Source organism: Lissotriton vulgaris, chromosome 9 (genome assembly GCF_964263255.1).
Source record: "Lissotriton vulgaris chromosome 9, aLisVul1.2, whole genome shotgun sequence".
Lineage (NCBI taxonomy): Eukaryota > Metazoa > Chordata > Amphibia > Caudata > Salamandridae > Lissotriton > Lissotriton vulgaris.
This window is the reverse complement of record NC_141697.1, coordinates 91029371-91052351: the sequence shown is the minus strand read 5'-3', so window position 1 is coordinate 91052351 and position 22981 is coordinate 91029371.

Here is a 22981-nt window from a genome sequence, read left to right as displayed (position 1 = left end):
AATGCACCTTGTTGCGTCATATTTACAAAGTGACGCATCTAGGTAGATGCGTCACTTTGTAAACCCCTGCGCCACATTATACCTGCGCCAGGTATAATGTATGCAAGGGGGGTGTATTGACGCAAGGAAGGGTCGTAGAAGTGACGCAGTGAAATCTATGAGATTTCACTGCGTCACTTTTAGGACACCGTTGCGTCAAAATCCTGCGCCTGCCTCACAGCAGGCATAAGACTGACGCAGGCCCTTTCACATGGGGCTTGTCCCATGTGAAAGGACGCATTGCTGGAGTTGCGGCACTTTTGTGACACACTCCAGCAATGCGTCACTTTTGCGCTTACAGATACGTCAGAAATACTGACGTATCTGTAACTCCTTGCGACATGATGCGTCATACATTAAATATGACGCATCAGGAATGTCGGAAGGAGTGCGCACTGAGAAGTGACGCATCGCTGCTTTCACGCAGCGATGCGTAATTTCTCATAAATGAGGCCCCTAGAGCCTAAAACAAATGCGGACACCAAGGAGGGCCTTATCAGAAAATGGGGCTCCCTGGACACCCCAGCCTTTCTGGAAAATTTAGAGAACACCATACACCCTTCATAATACTGACCTAAATGAGACCGTGGCCAACATCTCCAACTGGCTTGCAACCGCAAGTGATATTTACGCCCCGTGGAAAAACTTAAAACTATGCGCCAATCTGATGCTCGGAAATAGTTCTCCCCCGATCTTAAGGCTAAAAATCTGATTGTTCGCCAAAAGGAGCGAGTATGGAGAAGATCTTATGATCCTCACAAAAAGGCCCTTTACTCGGCCGCTCCTGCTGATTACATGAAGGCCATTCTTTCAGCCAAAGCTGCCTTCTTCTCTGGTATAATCGAGCAGTCAAATAATAACCCCAAGGACATTTTTTCCATAGTCAATAAACTCTCGAATCTGGGTAGAACCCAGCCCAAGCCTGTGGTAACTCAGGATTTCTGTAATACTCTTGATCAATATTTTCTGGACAAAATCGTGACCATTAAATCTAGCATTCCCGCCACTACACCCGCCCCCCCTGACCAGACACATGTCACAAATATCCACTTGCTGGATCACTTCCCTTCCCTGGAAGTCCCGTCCCTACTCACCCTTCTGAATAGGGTAAAGTCTGGATCCCCTCGAGACTGCTGCCCCCCTCATTTTAAAAAAAAATTATTTGCTGCTTTTCCCTCCCCTATCCTAGGTCTCCTTAATACGTTAACCCCAGGCACGGTACCTAACTCGTTTAAGAAGGCAGTTGTGGTGCCCCTCCTAAAAAAAACAAGAGCAGAGCCCACAATTCTAGCAAACTACAGGCCAATCTCCCTCCTTCCTTATCTAGCCAAGGTACTGGAGGCCCATGTAACGTTACATCTCTCTAGTTTTATTGAACAAACCAACGTCCTGGATCCTTCCCAAGCCGTGTTCCGACCGGCCTATTCAACCGAGTCAGTTATCACTGCGGTCCCTGCATCATAATGCAGATATGGGCATCCCTCAGGCCTTGGTCCTACTCGATCTGTCGGCTGAGCTTGACACGGTCGACCATAACATCCTGCTCGACCGTGTCAGACTAGCCGGCATTTGTGGCTCAGTCCACGACTGGATCAGGTAATTCCTTAGTGACCGTTCGCAGGCAGTTGGTTTGCCCACCTTCTCATCCCCTGCACTCCATACCACTTGTGGGGTCCCCCACGGTTCTTCACTTTCCCCTATTCTATTTAATATTTATTTGCTTCCCCTGCTTCAGTCTCCTAAAACCTTTAAAGTTACCACCTTTAACTATGCAGATGATCTGCAACTCACTTTCACAATTGATAACTCCCCTGATTCGATCAACCAATTTCAGAAGACCATGCTCCACATACGTCATTGGATGGATGGTAACCAACTGAAGTTAAACCTGATAAAACGGAATTGGTCCTCTTTGGCAAAGGCCAGTTACTCTGGGGCCCACACTATTGGCCATCCGAATTTGCCCCCCCCTTACTCCAACTGAGTCAAAAGTCTGGGGGTGCTTATTGACAGAGATTTATCATTAAAACCTCAAGTAAACATCGGTGGTGTCTACATGTTTTTTTCATTTCCGTAAAATAAAAAAGATCAGTCAGATGCTCACACAGCCAGCCTTGACACAGGTGTTGATGGCCCTGGTGCTGTCACATTTAGACTATGTCAACGCCATCTACCTGGACCTCCCTGCGGCTCTCAGCAGGGGCCTGCAGATGGCCCAAAATCAGGCTGCCAGACTTATATATCGACTTCCGCGCTGGCAGTCAGCCAGACTGTTAATGAGGCAACTTCATTGGCTCCCTATTACACAGCGTGTTATTTTTAAAACTGCCTATATGGCCTTTAAGACTCTGCATGCTCGTAGTCCGAAGTTCATTCAAGACCTCCTGCCCAGATACACCCCCCCCGCAGCTTACGCTCTGCCTCGCAAATTCTCCTTTCTGTCCCTCGCTTCAAGTTTCAACGCAAGGGTGGGCGAGGGTTCGCTACCCTTGCCTCTAAACTATGGAATTCCCTTCCCCTGGAAATTCGTTCCTCTACCACTCTTCTGCCGTTTAGGAGGCATCTTAAAACGTGGCTGTTTGTCCAGTCCATGGCCAAATTCTTCTTTAGCCTTCTAAAGTTGCAGTCGTATTGCTCTTGTCGGTTAGCGGCATGAAAGCTTCGGATGTGCGAGCGCTTTATAAAACCTTGTTAAGATAAGATAAGATAAGGACCAAAAACAAACCAATGAAGGGAATTAATCAAAACGTCTCATCTCATTCTGTTGAATTATCTTGTTCTACATCTAGAGTTACAGCTGCCAAATGATGTATTTGAGAGACGAATATGACACGTTACAACGCATGCTATGTTATGTTATTACAACGACCACGTTGTTACATCGCAGACCATAACAATGCAAGTCATTACAACGACTTGCTGTAGGGGGGTCGCTGGATGTTGGAATAGTATAATTTACTATTCCAACTCCAGTCTGGGCAAAAGTAGGGCAGGTGTTGTATTTAAAATCCAACACCTTCTGCCCACTACAGCAAGCTGTTGTAACAACTTGTGTTGTATTGGCATGCAATGTAACAAAGCAGTCGTTGTAATGAGCACTGCGTCGAATGCCCGCACCGCAGCGGAATTTCCACCGCGGTAAACGGGTTAATAAGAACAGATTGCTCACATCTGAATAAATTTGGTAAGAGAAGTTCTAGTCAATAGGACAATAATCTTGGCATAGTTATATAATCTGTATTAAATAATGATGTGTGTCTGTAGCTTTTGTTGAATTTGTGCTCATGATTATCTTCAGGTATTAAACAAATAAGGCATCTTGACAGGTACTTTGAGATAGAATTTGAGAAATAGGATAAGTGATCAAAAGAGTTTAGATAATAAAATAATTGGAGACATGTATATACAGTTTAGTAGTAAAGCAATCTGGCCCAGGGGCTTTAACTTTTTAAAATAAAATGAATGTTTCCAGCAATCCTAGCCAGAGAAATATCTATATGTTTAAAATCAATCTTGGTACTAAATGTTTTATTGAGAGGATCAAAATATTCAGAGATTTTACTGGCTGTTGGAGATGTTTCTGGATTATAAATGGATTTATAACAATACATTTCTACATCATACAATTTAAGGTATTATTGATAATGTAGAAGCTTTTAATTTTTGTATGATCTTTCTTAATTTTCAGATAAATAGCTAATAATTCCCCAGTTGTATTTTGCCCTCCATAATATCTAGCACTGTATTTAAGTAGAAAGCAGTAAGTGTGCTCTGTAGAATTGATTAAAATAGATTTAGCTTGAACTAGATATACTAAACTGTTTGCATTGTTGGAGGTGTAATATGTATGTTAAAATTACTTGATGACGGCCGGGGGTGTCTTTTAATTTTATTTAATCAGTTTTCTTTTCTTTTTTTATTAGAAAGTCTTTGTCTGCTGTCTTAAAGGAGTCCCAGATTACATGTAATACTATGCTAGGTGTTGATGAAGAAACGTTTATTACAATCACAAAGGGGAGAAAAGGTAGGAAGAAGGAAGGAAGCAAAGAGTGAAATGTTAAAAGGAATAAAGAAAGGAGCAAGGGCATTCATAATGATAAAAACAAATTTAAAAAAGTACTGCAGAATATTCACGCCTCCAACGGTTAAGAAAAATATATTTTTTTATTTAAAGCACTGATACTAAGCATGTCATCAGCGTGTTGACAGCACGTTGGTAAGATGGTGCCCACCATGAGGAAGATTGAATGTATGCAGAATCCAGTGGAGGGAATGAAGCTACATGGTGAAGGCAAGTATGTGAAGTCAACTCTCAAAACAGCTGGTTATCTTTCTCAATGGCAAGGAAGATGAGAGCTCAGGGCCGCCACAGAGGCTCAGCTGAAGGCAGCTATCTTCATTGGTGCACGCTCCTCTAGTAGAACTACATTTGACAGGATAAAATATAAAAAGTTAGAGACTGACACTAGCTTGCCATGATGAGAGGCTTCTTATTGCTATGTATATTATACGAGCTACAGAAAATTGTAGTTCCATCTTCAAAGTATTTTAATATAGCTGCATGAATTGAAGATGGCAAAGAGTAAATGACTTCATGAAGTTGCAAAAACTAATTTTGCTAATTTTTTTACACTCCTACAAAATTTGGGAAAGCCATAGACTAAACCGAGGAGTTGACCCTGCTGGTCAAATTTATTTGGTAAATGAACCACAGTGGAAAGAATATCTGTACTTTATTGTACTGAGAAACCAGGAAATTCCAATGCACTGCAAATGTAAGAGTGTATAAGAGAATTTAAAATGCAATCTCTTTATTTTTGAGGTAAAACGATTAAGTCCATTCTGTTTTTAAATACCATGTTGACTGACATTTTCAAGCATTTATGTGGCACAACCACCATCTAACTGTTCCCCTTCAAAGTGCTTGGATTACAAATTATGTCATCATGTGATATCATAAGTCGATTTATAGTCTAGCGATCTGAGTGGTCGCTCACACGATAAAGTTAATTATAAGTAAAAGAAAGAGATAACACAAAGCGACAAATTGTTTTCCTCCTTTATCTCTAGCTAGGAATCAGGAAAAATGGCTATTTGGACATTACACATAAAATGCAGATCCTGATTCACATGTGTGCCTACTGAAGACAGCTCAAATTATAGCAGAACATTATCTGGATGTTTAGAACGTTTGACACTTGAGGCCCGTGAAGAATTGATTCAAATGAAGTAGGCAAAGAGTGGTAACACCCAAAAATCCATATCTTTATGTATTTATGCACAAATGTATGCAATGCATCATCCACATTTCCATGCCCAGATTCAAATCATATTCCTGACTTGTCAGTACATAAGAGTGTTTAAAGTGTGTAAAGGGATTTTTGAACATTCTGGTTTGTAACATGTATATGGGAAAGTCCTGAATACTTACGAGTAATCTTCATTACTCTGAGTAACCTTTATTGACTCAGTATTTACTGGAGTATATTCTATCTCCCTTTTTTAGCACCACGTGACCCCGCTCAAAAGGAAAACAAACTACCTCACTACCTTTCTCATGCCCTTCCCCCTCCTTAGATTTACTTACCTCTTACCTGGTAAACAAGGGAAAGGAAGGCCCCAAGCAAGTCCTGTCATTAACAGGCATAGTTTTGCAAGAGTGGGAGGAAGGATTTTAAGAACTGGGCCGAAGAAAGGAATTGGAGTAAAGTTATGTTATGTTATGTTGTGGTAAGTTATTTTATGTTATGCTATGGTACAGTCTGTTACATTGTGTTGTGTTGTGTGTATTTGTATAGTGCATGTCTAACGAGTGAGAGTACAAGGGTCGGGGCTAGGTGGAGAGCCTACCTTCAGCTTCTTGCAGAATTAAAAAACTGATGAGGAATCTCTGATGTGCAGGAGGAGGTCTTTCCAGGCTTTAGGAGCGAGGTATGCGAAGACACTACCGCCCAATCAGGATCTGGGTCTGCAGGGTGTGTATTGGAGGTGAGCGGAGGTAACTGGTAGGTTTGTGAAAGGTAATGTGGTTGTAATGAAGGTTAATGGTAAGCATTTGGCGCATAGTCTAATCAGCACTTCTCTTATCCCGTCCTTACTATATGATATAGCCAAGCAGAAATAGCAGCTTGATTCTAGGCCTGGAGAAAATGTACTCATTCTGGAGTAATTGGTATACTTTTGTAATTTTGCACAATGAAATGTACACAAAATTACAGAGCTTACGCCATTACACCACATAGCAGAGTTTTGGGGAGAAATCTTAACAGAAGATGTATAGTTGTGGTAATTTTCCTTTTAATGCTAGTGACATTTCAGTTTTTTTAACCGTTTGGGTAATGTTTGAGCAAGAAACTACAAATTTGAACCTCCAATGGAAGTGTTTTTGAATGAAAGAGTCAGTAACGTGGATGGTCAGAAAGCATTTCATGGTACATTTTTTACCCAAGTGGACTGTTCTGGTAATGTTTGAGTGCAAAACTCCAAATCCGAACATGGGCATCAGTCTTTTGAACGTGAGCAACTGAAAATCCACTAAAAATATATTTTTAAGTAGAATTGTTACCCGAATGAACGGGAAACTTCGTTTACAATGTGGTCGTTACATCGTGATGCCATTACGTCGCGGTTTTTAAACGATTTGCGCTAGATGGCGCTCTAAGACAAGGAATAGTATAATTTACTATCCAACACCTTCCCTACTGTATGTAGACTGGAGTTGGAATAGTAAATTATACTACTCCTAAGTCCAGCACCCTCCAACACAAGTCGTTGTAAGGACTTGCGTTGTAAAAACCACGATGTAATGGCATGCGATGTATTAGCCTGCGCTGTAATGTTATACAACCTCATGAACAGTTCAGGTAATGTTCGGAGTCAGAGATACATTTTGCAATCATTTTGTAATTTTGTGTAATTTTGTTTTAATTTCATGTAATTATGCAGCACAAAATTGCACCCAAATCTCGTGTCAATTCTTCAAAAGTGACATAACTCCAGAATAACGCAAAACATCTAATGATTCAATAAGAATGTCAATACATTACAGGCGAAAATATTACTTAGGTATAACAGCTAATAGTTCTCTAAAACCAAAATTGAATTGTTATTGGTCTCCAACATCAAGGGAAACAAAAGTAGATGGTGCCCATCAATTTGCAGCTCTGCAAATGCCCTACAAGGAGACTCAATCCAAGATGCAGAAATCCCTAAATTGGATCTACCTTGAATCGAAAATTAGAAGAAAAAACCTTCAAAAGTAGGTTGCAAAGTTCACAAAGATATTCTTACATTGTCTCTAACTATCTATCTATAATCAAGAACTCTAGAATGACAACCTTAAGCAGCCTGATCCATATACAAAATATACCAAACTTCCTTCTTAGGAGAAGAAGCTGATGTACCAAACGAAAAGCGATTTCGTGCTCATGATGAAAGAAGGTCAATACTTTTCGGGTGAAACCCTAAGATCATTCGTAACACTCAAGCAACATTTGTAGATGTGAGGGTCTAACAGATAATTACTCCTGCTCTACCAGTCTAGTGATTGAAGTGATGGCCTCCAGAAAAAATAACTTTAGGGGCATATCTAGATGAAAATGGCACAGGTGGTGCTGCAAGTAAAAGTATTTCTATTTGTTGCACCACTCTTATGCCTCCCCTGTAGGGTGTATGTTTTTGGCACTACCTCAGATTTACAGATCCTTGTAAATCTGGAGCGGTGTCAAAAAGCAATGGGTGTTGTGTGGGAATGCTAACAGCAACACCCATTGCATGCCACTTTGCCGCAGAAACTGTGCCAAGGAGAAATATATTTAAAAGAGGGCATCCAGCCATCCAAAGCCTTGTAAATATGGAGCAGAGCACAGCACCATCAGAGCCTCACAACAAGTAACTTTCCAGTGGTGCAATGCCCTTGTAGATATGCCCCTAAGTGACTGCAGAGCCTTGAGGACAAGAGGAATATTCAGTCTAATTGGTAAACAACAAAGAGAAAGCCTCCTTGCAAATCTAACTAGAGATTCCATTTCAGCATGATCCCTGGAGATTTTGTCCAGCTGATTAGCAACACACCCTGATCACACACATCAAGCATCATGCCGTCTCACGCTGGAACTCCCTACCCCTCTCCCTCCGCAATGAACCAGATCTACTCAAGTATCCCAAACGGCTGAAGACCCTTTTTTTTCATTAACACGTACTTTCTGACAGTCGCCTCTACTCACCCGTCCTAAGCGCTACGAGGCCTCAGGGCAGAAGTGCGCTCTATAAAACACCATTACATTACATTACATTACAAATGAGAACTGGAGAAACTATCTTGGCTCACAACTGGAGATGGCAAGGGATATATTAAGACAACATGAGGGAAAAATGATGTAGTAGACAGCTGAGAAAATTCTTGACCTGCATCTGCAACAGGAGAAGAAATACCCAGATTCCTCAAACTCCTCTTATCAACATTAAAGATAATAGACACTCTGCTGACATGAGGCCTGGAAGAGGATAGGACTTAAAAGAGGGTAACGTGGTTGAGGAAGAATCCACCCTCGAGCCTAGGCCATGGGTTTGAGAAGAGGAAACCACTAAGGGTGGGCTAGCTTGCATATTTTCATTACCCCAAAGTCCCATGAGATTATGCAGAATTATAAGAATAGTAATTCTGCATTTTATTTATGTTATCTTTTATGTTTCGTTTTTTGTGTTATGTTTTATGCTATCTTATGTTGTGTTATGTTATGTTATGTGACCGTGAGGGTATCCAGGTGCTGTGCAGTTGGATCAGTGCGATTATTCAAAGAGTAAGAACCTCAGCTTCTTGCAGAACTCAGGAAGTGAAGAGGAGGCCCTGATATGGTGTGGGAGGGTGTTCCGTGCCCTGGGGTGGTGTAAAAGGCGCACACTCTGGCTGCCACTTTGTGGTGTGGGGTACGTGTGCTAGTGAAAGTCTGTCTGAGCAGAGGTGCCTGGGAGGTAGGTGGAAGTGTATTAGGCTGTTAAGGTAGGCAGGGCCAGTGTTTGTTAGTGCTTGTATGTGTGTGTGAGGAGTTTGAACTGTGTGCGTTTACATATGGGGGGGGGGGTCAGTGAAGTTCTCTGAGATGTGGGGTGATATAGTTCCTGCGAGGTAGGTTGGGGATAGAACTGCAGACCCAATTGATGGCAAGTCCTTGGATGCCTGCTTCATGAAGTCTTTTGTTCATGGTGAAGTGGGAGACCAAGGTGAAGGTCGCTTGGAAGTCAAGCAGTATGAGGGCTGCTGTATCTTCACAGTCAAGGATCAGCCTGATTTCATCGGAGGCAGCGATGAGGGTGCTCTCTGTTCTGTGGTTGAGCTGGAAACCTGAATGCATGGTATTTAGGAGTTAATGTGGTAATTATTAAGTTGCTTGTTGATGGTTTTCTTCATGACCATGGCTGGGTATGGTAGAAAATAGATCGAATGGTAGTTTGATAGTTGAGTAGGGTCTGCCAACAGTTTTCTTAGCTGTGGGCTGATAATATTGTGCTTCCACGCATCTGGGAACACCTCGGAGGAGATGGAGTTGTTCTTAATGTGGGTGAGGATTTCGCTGATTGGGGAGTAGCCTGTGTTGTTAATGTTTCAGGGGGCAGGAGTCTGTCGAAGACCCAGAGTGGATGGTCCTCATGATTTTGGCAGTTTCTTCTGCGATTAATGTTTTCCAGGATGTTTGTGCCTAGTCTTGTGGTTAGAGTGCAGGGGTTCGAGGTTGTTACAGATGACTTTGATTTTGTTACAGAGAAAGTCTGAGAGGTTGCCACATAGTTCTTCTGAGGGGATGATGCTGTTCAAGGTTGAAGCTGCTGAGACGATGTTTTTTATGATTCCAAAGATTTCTTTGCTGCCATTGGAGCTGTTTTACATGTGCGCGACTCGGGCCTTCTCCTTGGTTTCTTTGATTTGCTGATGAAAGCATCTCATGGAGAGCTCTGTATGTCTCCTAGTCATTTTCACAGTAGTTAGTTCTTCATTTTCTTTCCAACTAATTGCCGGGTTGGCTTGTTGTGCGAGTTCCTTAGTGTTCCAGCTCGCTTTTAATTCCTCCTCAGTGTGTTGTGTTTATGACGTGCCAGGGAGTGCGTGCTTATTGTGATCCATTCATCAATATGTTTGATGTTGCTGTTGAGGTCGCCGGTAAGGTTTGGTTGATTCCGGCGCAGGGTGTTGAGCCATCTAGATTCCATGATGCAGCTCCAGCTTTGACTGCCAATGCTTGGGGAGGCAGGTTTTGTTTGGAGGGGGATCCTGCCTTGGAATTGGACGATGGAGTGGTCAGTCCATGTGAAAGCCTTGAAAGTTGTGATTTCAATTCTGTCGAAGGTGGTGGAGGGTGTGTCCAACAGAGTGTGTGGGTCTGATGACGTATTGTGTCAGACCCAGTTTCCATAGGCTCTCCAGGAGTGGTGTTAGTGTCATACCTGCCTTCTAGGTGGAAGTTGAAATCTCCTAGTATGATGTAGCTGTTGGGGTTGATGGCAAAGGGGGAAATGAAGTCAGCCATGTCAGTGAAAGTAGATTGTGGTCCCGGTGGTCCTGGTGGTTGGTAAATGAGGGTTTCGCTTCGGGTGTAAGCCGCTGAGGGTCGTAGCTTGAAATGTAGGTGCTCCACATAGAGGGTTGTGTTCTCTGTGGTTGTAGTGTATCTGAAGGATTTTCTTTTTATTACTGTTGTAATTCCTTCTCCAGGTTTGTGTTGGTGGTCCAGACGTGAGAGCTTTTATCCTGCTGGAATAGCCGTGATGGTGCCCGATGCCTACCCGGTGGTCAGCCGTGTTTCCATAAGGAAAGGATACCCCGGGCGTGGTTGTCCAGGATGTGCTGGATTTCAGTTGTAGGTTTGCTGAGTGAGCGGCTGTGGAGGAGTATGCACAATAGTTTTTAATGGCAGTGGGTGCAAGCAAAATCACCTTCTGTGTTACGTGATGTGGTGCACCCTGGGTTTAGTGACTGAAGGAACGCCACGGAGTAGTGCAGGAGTGGTGGAAGGACTAGGATTTGTGACACTGGGCTCGTCCAGGTAAGAGCGGGTTCAGAGGGACTGTGCTGCAAACGTCATTAAGTAGGTCCTAGGGGGAGGAGCGCAGAGTGCTGTGTGCGGGGCTTAACAGGACTGTGGGAGTGTCAGTGGGGGAAGAAACAGGAGAGGAGGGAGGGTGCTCAGGAGGGAGCTGACGGGGGAACAGGTAGAGCAATAGGGCAAAATACACCGGTTAAAAGAAGCAAAGATGGGCAAAAGAAGTGAAAGTAGAGTAAGAGAAAAAAGAGTAAAAGTACATAAACGGGCAAAGAGTACGAATACCAGCACAAAGTACAAAGCAAGCAAAATGTGAGAGAGCGAAGGAGAGCTCAGAGAGAGAAAGCACGCCAAAGAGTACACACCGTGCAATGTGTGAAAGTGAGAGCACGAAGGGAAAGAATGAGAGGACAGAGTGGGAGAAGATAGCAAAGGAGCTGGAGAGGGAGAGTGAAGCTGGTGAGACTGGGGAAGAGGCAAGAGCCCCAGGTGCTGAAGCCTTGAGTGGGCGGAGGACTGGTCCAGTACACACACCTGCTTATCTCTTTCTAATATTTCTCGTGCTCCTTACGTTTCAACCTGACATGCAATTTCAACCACCCACATTGCTCTATTGATCAATTTTATGAGATAGAAGCATGTTATGGAGTATCATTAACTTAAAAAAAGTCCATTCCCTCTTCCTTCTCTCCTGCAACCTACTTCACTTTTTTCCTGATTGCACAGTTTCCCCCCTTCTCCCCACCTGACCTCTGTGAGATGGGTTTCGTCCGTAGCAAAAAACAACAAGAAATAACATAAATAAAATAACTTAGCATAACATAGACGAACAGTATAACATACTCTATTATGAAATAAAATAAGATGATAAGACATACCATAATATATTATTTCATAGGTCTCTATTACATTGCTTGTCCAGGTGCTCTTTCAATTAAGCATCACGATCTCTATTTTGCACTAATATCAATGACATTTTGCATTAGCATTTTCACCGACATTTGGTCTCACCCATGGGTGTAAAAAGTTTTTTTCGCACTGTCATTGAGTGCAAACATACATTTTGCATCTCTCAAGCAGGCAATGTAATGCTCTTGAAAAAATTGTATCAGCGCTAGCACTATCCAGGAGTCCTCTCCATAAATTAGAACTTTTATTGTTAATACAATTTTTTTTAAAATACATATTTTGGGTGGTAATAGGACGTACCTTCTGGCGAATATAGGCAATCTACATGTCAAAGGCTAAACCACATCATCAGAAGCAACAAAACCTTTGGAGCCTGGCTGTGTGTATTGTGATCGATAGCTTTTTATATTTCTCTTTTCTTGATTTGTTCTGCATTCAAAATCGTGACCATGGTCTTTTATTAGGGAATTTCTTGCAAGTACATTCTATTGACGTTACTCAGAATATTTTTGCATTGCTTAAATTCGGAAATTATATTGCACATGCTAATTTTGCTTTACTGTAATGTTTCCAAGAAATGTGAGTTTTCTTATTCTAAGAATGTTAATCCACCAGCAATAGTTTGAGAGCAGAAAAAAAGCACCCTACAATTGTTTAACAAACTCGCGCTTCACTTCCCAGAAGGTAAATGAAGGGGTTGAGGTTTAAGCTCCCCCTGTGGGTTTTACATTGATTTGGTCGGCCATTAGCACTATTCTTAGATTGCGTTCTTACACATTTAAATTAAAATTAGTACCAGATTATGCTAAATTGACATTTCAATAACATTTCATTTTCAAAGGATAAGCACAGTATGGCTCTGGTTAAGTGTGGGGTTTTTGTCCAGAAAAATAATCATGTACTACTAGTGTAAAGTTAAATGGTAAGAATCTAATGAATACTGTAAGAAAATGTGTTATGGGTTGAGTGGAAACCTCACTCAGACAACACCCACAGTCCTTGTCAGAGTAAAGCACAAAAGTCACTAAATTAACTTGTGCTTATACCCTCTAGTACCCTGGCCCATAAGCAGTCAGGCTTAACTTAAAGGCAACGTCTAAAGTATTTATGCAGCACACAAAGTGAAAATCCAAAACAAGACAAGACAAATTGAGAACAATAAAGTGAATTATAATAGATATAATGATATCAGAACAACAAGAATCCAATCATTAGAACAGGGGATGTTGACCTTCTACGTTTTTAGTAAAAATAGTGGCAAAAGTGCAATTCGCCAAGTGTCGTTATCTGGTCACGCTGGACCGGGAGAAAGTCACAAATTCAGTCTGACCTCAATTGAATCCAGGGTTTTAATTAGTCCGACTGAGAGTTGTACCTATGGGGTTGGTTTCGATCGGGAGTTCCCCTGTACTGCAAAGCAAAGTCCTGCGTAGGGTTGCATCTTGCTTCCTCAGTTCCAATCAATAATTATGAGGGCGCGGAAGCGAGGTCTATGTCAATTCGTGTCATACTGCGTTAGTTCCAATGAGGCCACCGATCAAAGACTGCGAGGAGCTGCGATGCGATTTCCTGAGTTGGGCTGTGTCACTCTGCATCGGATCCAATGAGGCCGCAATCACAGGCTGTGAGGGACTGAAATGCAAGGTCCTGCATTGAGCTGAGTCATGCTGCATCATACTATGGTAGATTTGACAGAACCCACAGTGAGGCAGGGAGGAGTACGCTGTGATTCCAGCCAAGGTTCCAGGACCTCGGTGGACACCTCTTGGGGATCAGGGCTCATTTCAAGCATAGGCTTGCAGCTGGGCAAAGGCAGGTCAAGTTCCAGTTCTAGGCAGATCCAGTGCAGCAGATCTGCTGGGCAATTGCAAGTAGGGCTTTGGAGCTTATTGTGTCCCTATATCTCATAAGCAGGTCAACCAACTAAACCTAGGAGTTACTCTTTTTAGCCTGGAAAGAAGGCAAGCAGATCTAGTTTTCCTTCTCAGACAGCAAGGCAGTCGTTTAAGACACCAAGCAGTCCTCTGGCAGCAGGGCAGTCAGTCTTCTTTACCTTCCACAGGGCCAATAGTGTTTTTTTAGTTTTTTTTGCAGTAATTTTTCACGTATTTAATTTACATATATTTTTAACGCAGAAAAATGGTGCGATTTCCCCATAATCCAGTCATTTGGTGACATGCCGAAATCGGTAATCTTTTCTTGTTCACATGCGCCAACTTAACGTTGGCAAGCTGCACGCAAGAAAAACTCCGCCAGGTGGTGTTTCACTGAGTGTTTCTAGAACTGTGTGCTCCAGCTGTGGAGTGCAGAGTGGGCAAAACTCTGCAAACTCCGCTGGTGGAGATGAGTTTACTGCCCACCCCTGGTCATAATACAAGTTCAACATAGTTGGTTTCATGAAGTTCCAAAGCGGTGTTCCAAAATGGCGGTAATCCTAACAGAAGGATTCCATTCACAATACTTAGGGCATTCATAATGATAAAAACAAATTTAAAAAAGTACTGCAGAATATTCACGCCTCCAACGGTTAAGAAAAATATATTTTTTTATTTAAAGCACTGATACTAAGCATGTCATCAGCGTGTTGACAGCACGTTGGTAAGATGGTGGCCACCATGAGGAAGTTTGAATGCATGCAGAATGCAGTGGAGGGAATGAAGCTACATGGTGAAGGAGAGTATGTGAGGTCAACTCTCAAAACAGCTGGTTATCTTTCTCAATGGCAAGGAAGATGAGAGCTCAGGGCCGCCACAGAGGCTCAGCTGAAGGCAGCTATCTTCATTGGTGCACGCTCCTCTAGTAGAACTACATTTGACAGGAGAAAATATAAAAAGTTAGAGACTGACACTAGCTTGCCATGATGAGAGGCTTCTTATTGCCATGTATATTACACGAGCTACAGAAAATTGTAGTTCCATCTTCAATGTATTTTAATATAGCTGCATGAATTGAAGATGGCAAAGAGTAAATGACTTCATGAAGTTGCAAAAGCTAATTTTGCAAATTTTTTACACTCCGAAAAAATATGGGAAAGCCATGGACTAAACCGAGGAGTTGACCCCGCTGGTCAAAGTCATTTGGTAAATGAACCACAATGGAAAAAATATCTGTACTTTATTGTACTGAGAAACCAGGAGATTCCAATGCACTGCAAATGTAAGGGTGTATAAGAGAATTTAAAAGGCAAACTCTTTATTTTTGAGGTAAAACGATTATGTCCATTCTGTTTTTAAATACCATATTGACTGACATTTTCAAGCATTTATGTGGCACAACCACCATCTAACTGTTCCCGTTCAAAGTGCTTAGATTACAAATTATTCAAAACGTGGAGTAGGAGGGGGACTCCCTCCTACAGCTGAGTGCGCTGTTTTGCAACGAAACTCATAGGTTTCTTCTCTATATTTTACATAATTTCATGCATAAACTGTTCCAAATATCGTAAATCAATAGTCCATAGTTAATCTCCGTGGTATAGTGCTTTTATTAAAAATAGTGGTATTAAAAATAAAAGCACTTTACCACAGTTTATGCATGAAATTATGTAAAATATAGAGAAGAAACCCATGAGTTTCGTTGCAAAACAGCGCACTCAGCTGTAGGAGGGAGTCCCCCTCCTACTCCACGTTTTGAGTTATTTGAAGACAAGGGCAGGACGCCTTGTGACCCGAGTAGCGCTAATCTAAATCAGATAAATTTTGCTTTAAGAAAATTTGACTAACTTCGTGTGCACCAGGATAACACTTTTCAAGTTTAGATTACAAATTATGTCATCATGTGATATCATATGTCGATTTATAGTCTAGCGATCTGAGTGGTTGCTCATACGATAAAGTTAATTAAGTTAATTAAGTTTAGTAAAAGAAAGAGATAACGCAAAGTGAACAATAGTTTTCCTCCTTTATCTCTAGCTAGGAATCAGGAAAAATGGCTATTTGAAAATTACACATAAAATGCAGATCCTGATTCATATGTATGCCTACTGAAGACAGCTCAAATTATAGCAGAACATTTTCTAGTTGTTTAGAACTTTTGACACTTGAGGCCAGTGAAGCATTGATTCAAATGAAGTAGGCAAGCAGTGGTAACAGCCAAAAATCCACAACATTATGTATTTATTCACAAATGTATGCAATGCCTCATCCACATTTCCATGCCCAGATTCAAATCATACTCCTGACTTGTCAGTACATAAGAGTGTATAAAGTGTGGAAAAGGAGTTTTGAACATTCTGGTTTGTAACATGTGTATGGGAAAGCACTGAATACTTACCAGTAATCTTCATTACTCTGAGTAACCTTCATTGACTCAGTATTTACTGGAGTATATTCTATCTCCCTTTTTTAGCACCACGTGACCCTGCTCAAAAGGAAAACACACTACCTTTCTCATGCCCTTCCCCCTCCTTAGATTTGCTTACCTCTTACCTGGTAAACAAGGGAAAGGAAGGCCCCAAGCAAGTCCTGGCATTAACAGGCATAGTGTTGCAAGAGTGGGAGGAAGGATTTTAAGTACTGGGCCGAAGAAAGGAATTGGAGTAAAGTTATGTTATGCTATGTTGTGGTAAGTTATTTTATGTTATGTTATGGTACATTCTGTTACATTGTGTTGTGTTATGTGTATTTATATAGTGCATGTCTAACCAGCGAGAGTACTAGGGTCGGGCTAGTTGGAGAGCCTACCTTCAGCTTCTTGCAGAATTAAAAAACTGATGAGGAATCTCTGATGTGCAGGAGGAGGTCTTTCCAGGCTTTAGGAGCGAGGCATGCAAAGACACTACCGCCCAATCAGGATCTGGGTCTGCAGGGTGTGTATAGGAGGTGAGCGGAGGTAACTGGTAGGTTTGTGAAAGGTAATGTGGTTGTAATGAAGGTTAATGGTAAGCATTTGACGCATAGTCTAATCAGCACTCCTCTTATCCAGTCCTTACTATATGATATAGCCGAGCAGAAATAGCAGCTTGATTCTAGGCCTGGAGAAAATCTACTCATTCTGGAGTAACTGGCTTACTTTGGTAATTTTGCACAATGAAATGTACACAAAATTACAGAGCTTACGTCATTACACCATATAGCAGAGTGTTGGGGAGAAATCTTAACAGAAGATGTATAGTTCGGGTAATTTTTCTTTTAATGCTAGTGGCATTTCATTTTTTTTTAAACCGTTTGGGTAATGTTTGAGCAAGAAACTACAAATTTGATCCCCCAACGGAAGTGTTTTTGAATGAAAGCGTCAATAACGATGATGGTCAGAAAGCATTTCATGGTACATTTTTTACCCAAGTGGACTGTTCTGGTAATGTTTGAGTGCAAAACTCCAAATCCGAACATGGGCGTCAGTCTTTTGAACGTGAGAAACTGAAAATCAACTCAAAAATACATTTTTAAGTAGAATTGTTACCCGAATGAACGGGAAACATCGTTTAGAACACGGTCGTTACATCACGATGCCATTACATTGCGGTTTTTAGAACGTAAGTCGTTACAACGACTTGCGCTGGATGGCGCTCTAGGACAAGGAATAGTATAATTTACTATCCAACACATTCCCTACTGTATGTAGACTAGAGTTGGAATAGTAAATTATACTACTCCTAAGTCCAGCGCCCTCCAATGCAAGTCGTTGTAACGACTTGCGTTGTAAAAACTGCGATGTAATGGCATGCGATGTATTAGCATGCGTTGTAATGTCATACAACCTCATGAGCAGTTCAGGTAATTTTCTGAGTCAGAGATACATTTTGCATACATTTTGTAATTTTGTGTAATTTTGTTTTAATTTCATGTAATTATACAGCACAAAATTGCACCCAAAGCTGAGGGTCAATTCTTCAAAAGTGACATAACTCCAGAATAACGCAAAACATCTAATGATTAAATAAGAATGTCAATACATTACAGGAGAAAATAACACCAAGGGAAACAAAAGTAGATGGTGTCCATCAAGTTGCAGCTCTGCAAATGCCCTACAAGGAGGCTCAATCCAAGATGCAGATATCCCTAAATTGGATCTACCTTGAATCGAAAATTAGAAGAAAAAACCTTCAAAAGAATATGCACATAAATAACAGCCCTAATATATCGAATCAGTGTAGAAGAAGAAGCTTTATGTCTCTGTCTGAAAGTTGCAAAGTTCACAAACATATTCTTACATTGTCTCAAACTATCTGTAATCAAGAACTCTAGAATGACAACCCTAAGCAGCCTGATCCATATACAAAATATACCAAGCTTCCTTCTTAGGAGAAGAAGCTGATGTACCAAACAAAAAGCGATTTCTTGCTCATGATGAAAGAAGGTCATTACTTTTTTGGTGAAACCCTAAGATCATTCGTAAACCTCAAGCAAAATTTGTAGATGTGAGGGTCTAACAGATAATTACTCCTGTTCTACCAGTCTAGTGATTGAAGTGATGGCCTCCAGAAAAAATAACTTTTGGGGCATATCTAGATGAAAATGGCACAGCGTGGTGCTGCAAGCAAAAGTATTTCTATTTGTTGCACCACACTTGTGCCTCCCCTGTAATGTGTAAGTTGTTGGCACTGCCTCAGATTTACAGATCCTTGTAAATCTGGAGCGGTGTCAAAAAGCAATGGGTGTTGTGTGGGAATGCCAACAGCAACACCCATTGCATGCCACTTTGCCGCAGAAACTGTGCCAAGGAGGAATATATTTAAAAGAGGGCATCAAGCCATCCAAAGCCTTGTAAATATGGAGCAGAGCACAGCACCATCAGAGCCTCGCAACAAGTAAGTTTCCAGTGGTGCAATGCCCTTGTAGATATGCCCCTAAGTGACTGCAAAGCCTTGAGGACAGAAGGAATATTCAGTCTAATTGGTAAACAACAAAGAGAAAGCCTCCTTGCAAATCTAACTAGAGATTCCATTTCAGCATGATCCCTGGAGATTTTGTCCAGCTGATTAGCAACACACCCTGATCACTCTCACGCTGGAACTCCCTACCCCTCTCCCTCCGCAATGAACCAGATCTACTCAAGTTTCCCAAACGGCTGAAGACCCATCTTTTTCATTAACACGTACTTTCTGACAGTCGCCTCTCCTCACCCGTCCTAAGCGCTACGAGGCCTCAGGGCAGAAGTGCGCTCTATAAAACACCATTACATTACAAGTGAGAACTGGAGAAACTATCTTGGCTCACAACTGGAGTTGGCAAGGGATCTATTAAGACAACATGACGGAAAAATGATGTAGCAGACAGCTGAGAAGATTCTTGACCTGCATCTGCAACAGGAGAAGAAATACCCAGATTCCTCAAACTCCTCTTATCAACATTAAAGATAATAGACACTCTGCTGACATGAGGCCTGGAAGAGGATAGGACTCAAAAGAGGGTAACGTGGTTGAGGAAGAATCCACCCTCGAGCCTAGGTCATGAGTTTGAGAAGAGGAAACCACTAAGGGTGGGCTAGCTTGCATATTTTCATTACCCCAAAGTCCCATGAGATTATGCAGATTTATAAGAATAGTAATTCTGCATTTTATTTATGTTATGTTTTATGTTACGTTTTTTGTGTTATGTTTTATGCTATGTTAGGTTGTGTTCTGTTATGTTATGTTACCGTGAGAGTATCCAGGTGCTGTGCAGGTGGATCAGTGAGATTATTGAGTCAGAACCTCAGCTTCTTGCAGAACTCAGGAAGTCAAGAGAAGGCCCTGATATGGTGTGGGAGGTTGTTCCGTGCCCTGGGGGTTGTGTAAAAGGCACACGCTCTGGCTGCCATGGATGTGGATGTGGGGTTTGTGTGCTAGTGAAAGTCTGTTTGAGCAGAGGTGCCTGGTAAGTAGGTAGAAGTGTATTAGGCTGTTAAGGTAGGCAGGCCAGTGTTTGTCAGTGCTTGTATGTGTGTGTGAGGAGTTTGAACTGTGTGCGTTTACATAGGGGGGGTCAGTGAAGTTCTCTGAGATGTGGGGTGATATAGTTCCTGTGAGGTAAATTGGGGATAGAACTGCAGACCCAATTGATGGCAAGTCCTTGGATGCCTGCGTCATGAAGTCTTTTGTTCATGGTGAAGTGGGAGACCATGTCAAAGGTCGCTTAGAAGTCAAGCAGTATGAAGGCTGCTGTATCTTCACAGTCAAGGATCAGCCTGATTTCATCTGAGGCTGCGATGAGGGTGCTTGAGCTGGAAACCTGAATGCATGGTATCTAGGAGTTAATGTGCTAATAAGCAAGTTGTTTGTTGATGGTTTTCTTCATGACCATGGCTGGGTATGGTAGAAAATGGATCGAATGGTAGTTTGCTAGTTGAGTAGGGTCTGCCAACAGTCCTTAGCTGTGAGCTGATAATATTGTGCTTCCACCATCTGGGAACACCTGGGAGGAGATGGCGTTAATCTTAATGTGGGTGAGGATTTCGCTGATAGGGGAGTGGCCTGTGTTGTTAATGTTTTAGGAGGCAGGAGTCTGTCGAAGACCAAGAGTGGATGGTCCTCATGATTTTGGCAATTTCTTCTGCGATGAATGTTTTCCAGGAAATCAGAGTTTTGCAGTGGATGTTTGTGCCTAGTCTTGTGGTTAGAGTGCAGGGGACTCATTCGGCTGGGGTTCGAGGTTGTTACAGATGACTTTGATTTGATTACAGGAAAAGTCTGAGAGGTTGCCACATAGTTCTTGTGAGGGGGCGATGCTGTTCAAGGTTGAAGCTGCTGAGACGAAGTTTTTGATGATTCTAAAGATTTCTTTGCTGCCATTGGAGGTGTTTTACATGTGCGCGACTCGGGCCTTCTCCTTGGTTTCTTTGATTTGCTGACGAAAGTATCTCATGGCGAGCTCTGTATGTCTCCTAGTCATTTTCACAGAGTAAGTTCTTCATTTTCTTTCCAACTAATTGCCAGGTTGGCTTGTTGTGCGAGTTCCTTAGTGTTCCAGATGGCTTTTATTTCCTCCTCAGTGTGTTGTGTTTATGAGGTGCCAGGGAGTGCGTGCTTATTGTGATCCATTCATCAATATGTTTGATGTTGTTGTTGAGGTCGCCGGTAAGGTTTGGTTGATTCCGGCGCAGGGTGTTGAGCCAGCTGGATTTCACGATGCTGCTCCAGCTTTCACTGCCAACGCTTGGGGAGGCAGGTTTTGTTTGGAGGGGGATCCTGCCTTGGAATTGGATGATGGAGTGGTCAGTCCATGTGAAAGCCTTGAAAGTTGTGATGTCAATTTTGTCGAAGGTGGTGGAGGGTGTGTCCAACAGAGTGTGTGGGTCTGATGACGTATTGTGTCAGACCCAGTTTCTCTAGGCTCTCCAGGAGTGGTGTTAGTGTCAATCCTGCCTTCTAGGTGGAAGTTGAAATCTCCTAGTACGATGTAGTTGTTGGGGATGATGGCAAAGGGGGAAATGAAGTCTGCCATGTAGGTGAAAGTAGATTGTGGTCCTGGTGGTTGGTAAATGAGGTTAAATGAGGGTGTAGCTTTGGGTATAAGCCGCTGAGGGTCGTAGCTTGAAATGTAGATGCTCCACATAGAGGGTTGTGTTCTCTGTGGTTGTAGTGTAGCTGAAGGATTTTCTTTTTAATACTATTGTAATTCCTTCTCCAGGTTTGTGTTGGTGGTCCAGATGTGAGAGCTTTTATCATGCTGGAAGGATGTATGATGTTAGCACGCATACTATTACCACGCATACCTTTACAACGCGGTATTTACAACAAATACCGTTACAATGCATAGCGCTTAGAGGTGCTGGATAGTGGTAAGTATAATTTTATATTCCAACTCCAGTCCCCGTGGACACTAGGGAAGGTGTTGGATATAAAATTAAACTTATTCCCTATCCTAGAGCGCCCCCCAGCGCAATGCGTTGTAATGGTATGCGTGGTAATGCCTGCGTTCTAATGGTAGTGCGTTGTAACAAATGCGTGCTAAACGTTGTATACCTGCTGGAATAGCGGTGATGATGCCCGATGCCTACTCGGTGGTCAGTCGTGTTTCCATAAGGAAAGGATACCCTGGGCGTGGTTGTCCATGATGTGCTGGATTTCAGTTGTATGTTTGCTGAGTGGGAGTATGCACAATAGTTTGTAATGGCAGTGGGTGCAAGCAAAAGCTCCTTCTGTGTTGCGTGGTGTGGTGCAACAGAATCAAGCACCCTGGGTTTAGTGACTGAAGGAACGTCACGGAGTAGTGCAGGAGTGGTGGAAGGACTAGGATTTGTGACACTGGACTGGACTAAGAGCGGGTTCAGAGGGACTGTGCTGCAAACGTCATTAAGTAGGTCCTAGGGGGAGGAGTGCAGAGTGCTGTGGGCAGGGCTAAACAGGACTGTGGGAAAGGAGTGTCAGTGGGGGAAGAAGCAGGTAAGAAGCAGGGGAAGAGGGAGGGTGATTAGGAGGTAGCTGACGGGGAAACAGGTAGAGCAATAGGGCAAAATGCATAAGGTAAAAGAAACAAAGATGTGCAAAAGAAGTGAAAGTAGAGTAAGAGAAAAAAAGAGTAAAAATACAGAAAGGGGCAAAGAGTACGAATACCAGCACAAAGTACAAAGCAAGCAAAATGTGAGAGAGAGAAGGAGAGCACAGAGAGAGAAAACAAGCCAAATAGTACAAACCGTGCAATGTGTGATAGTGAGAGCACGGAGGGAAAAATGAGAGGAGAGAGTGGGAGAAAATAGCAAAGGAGCTGGAGAGGGAGAGTGCAGCTGGTGAGACTGGAGAAGAGGCAGGACCCCCAGGTGCAGAAGCCTTGAGTGGGCGGAGGACTGGTCCAGGTACACACACCTGCTTAACTCTTTCTAATATTTCTCGTGCTCCTTACGTTTCAACCAGACATACAATTTCAACCACCCACACTGCTCTATTGATCAATTTTATGAGATAGAAGCATTAACTTCAAAAAATCCCATACCCTCTTCCTTCTCTCCTGCAACCTACTTCACTTGTTTCCTGATTACACAGTTTCCCCCTTTCTCCCCCACCTGACCTCTGTGAGATGGGTTTCGTCCGTAGCAAAAAACAACAAAACATAACATAAATAAAATAGACATATCATAAT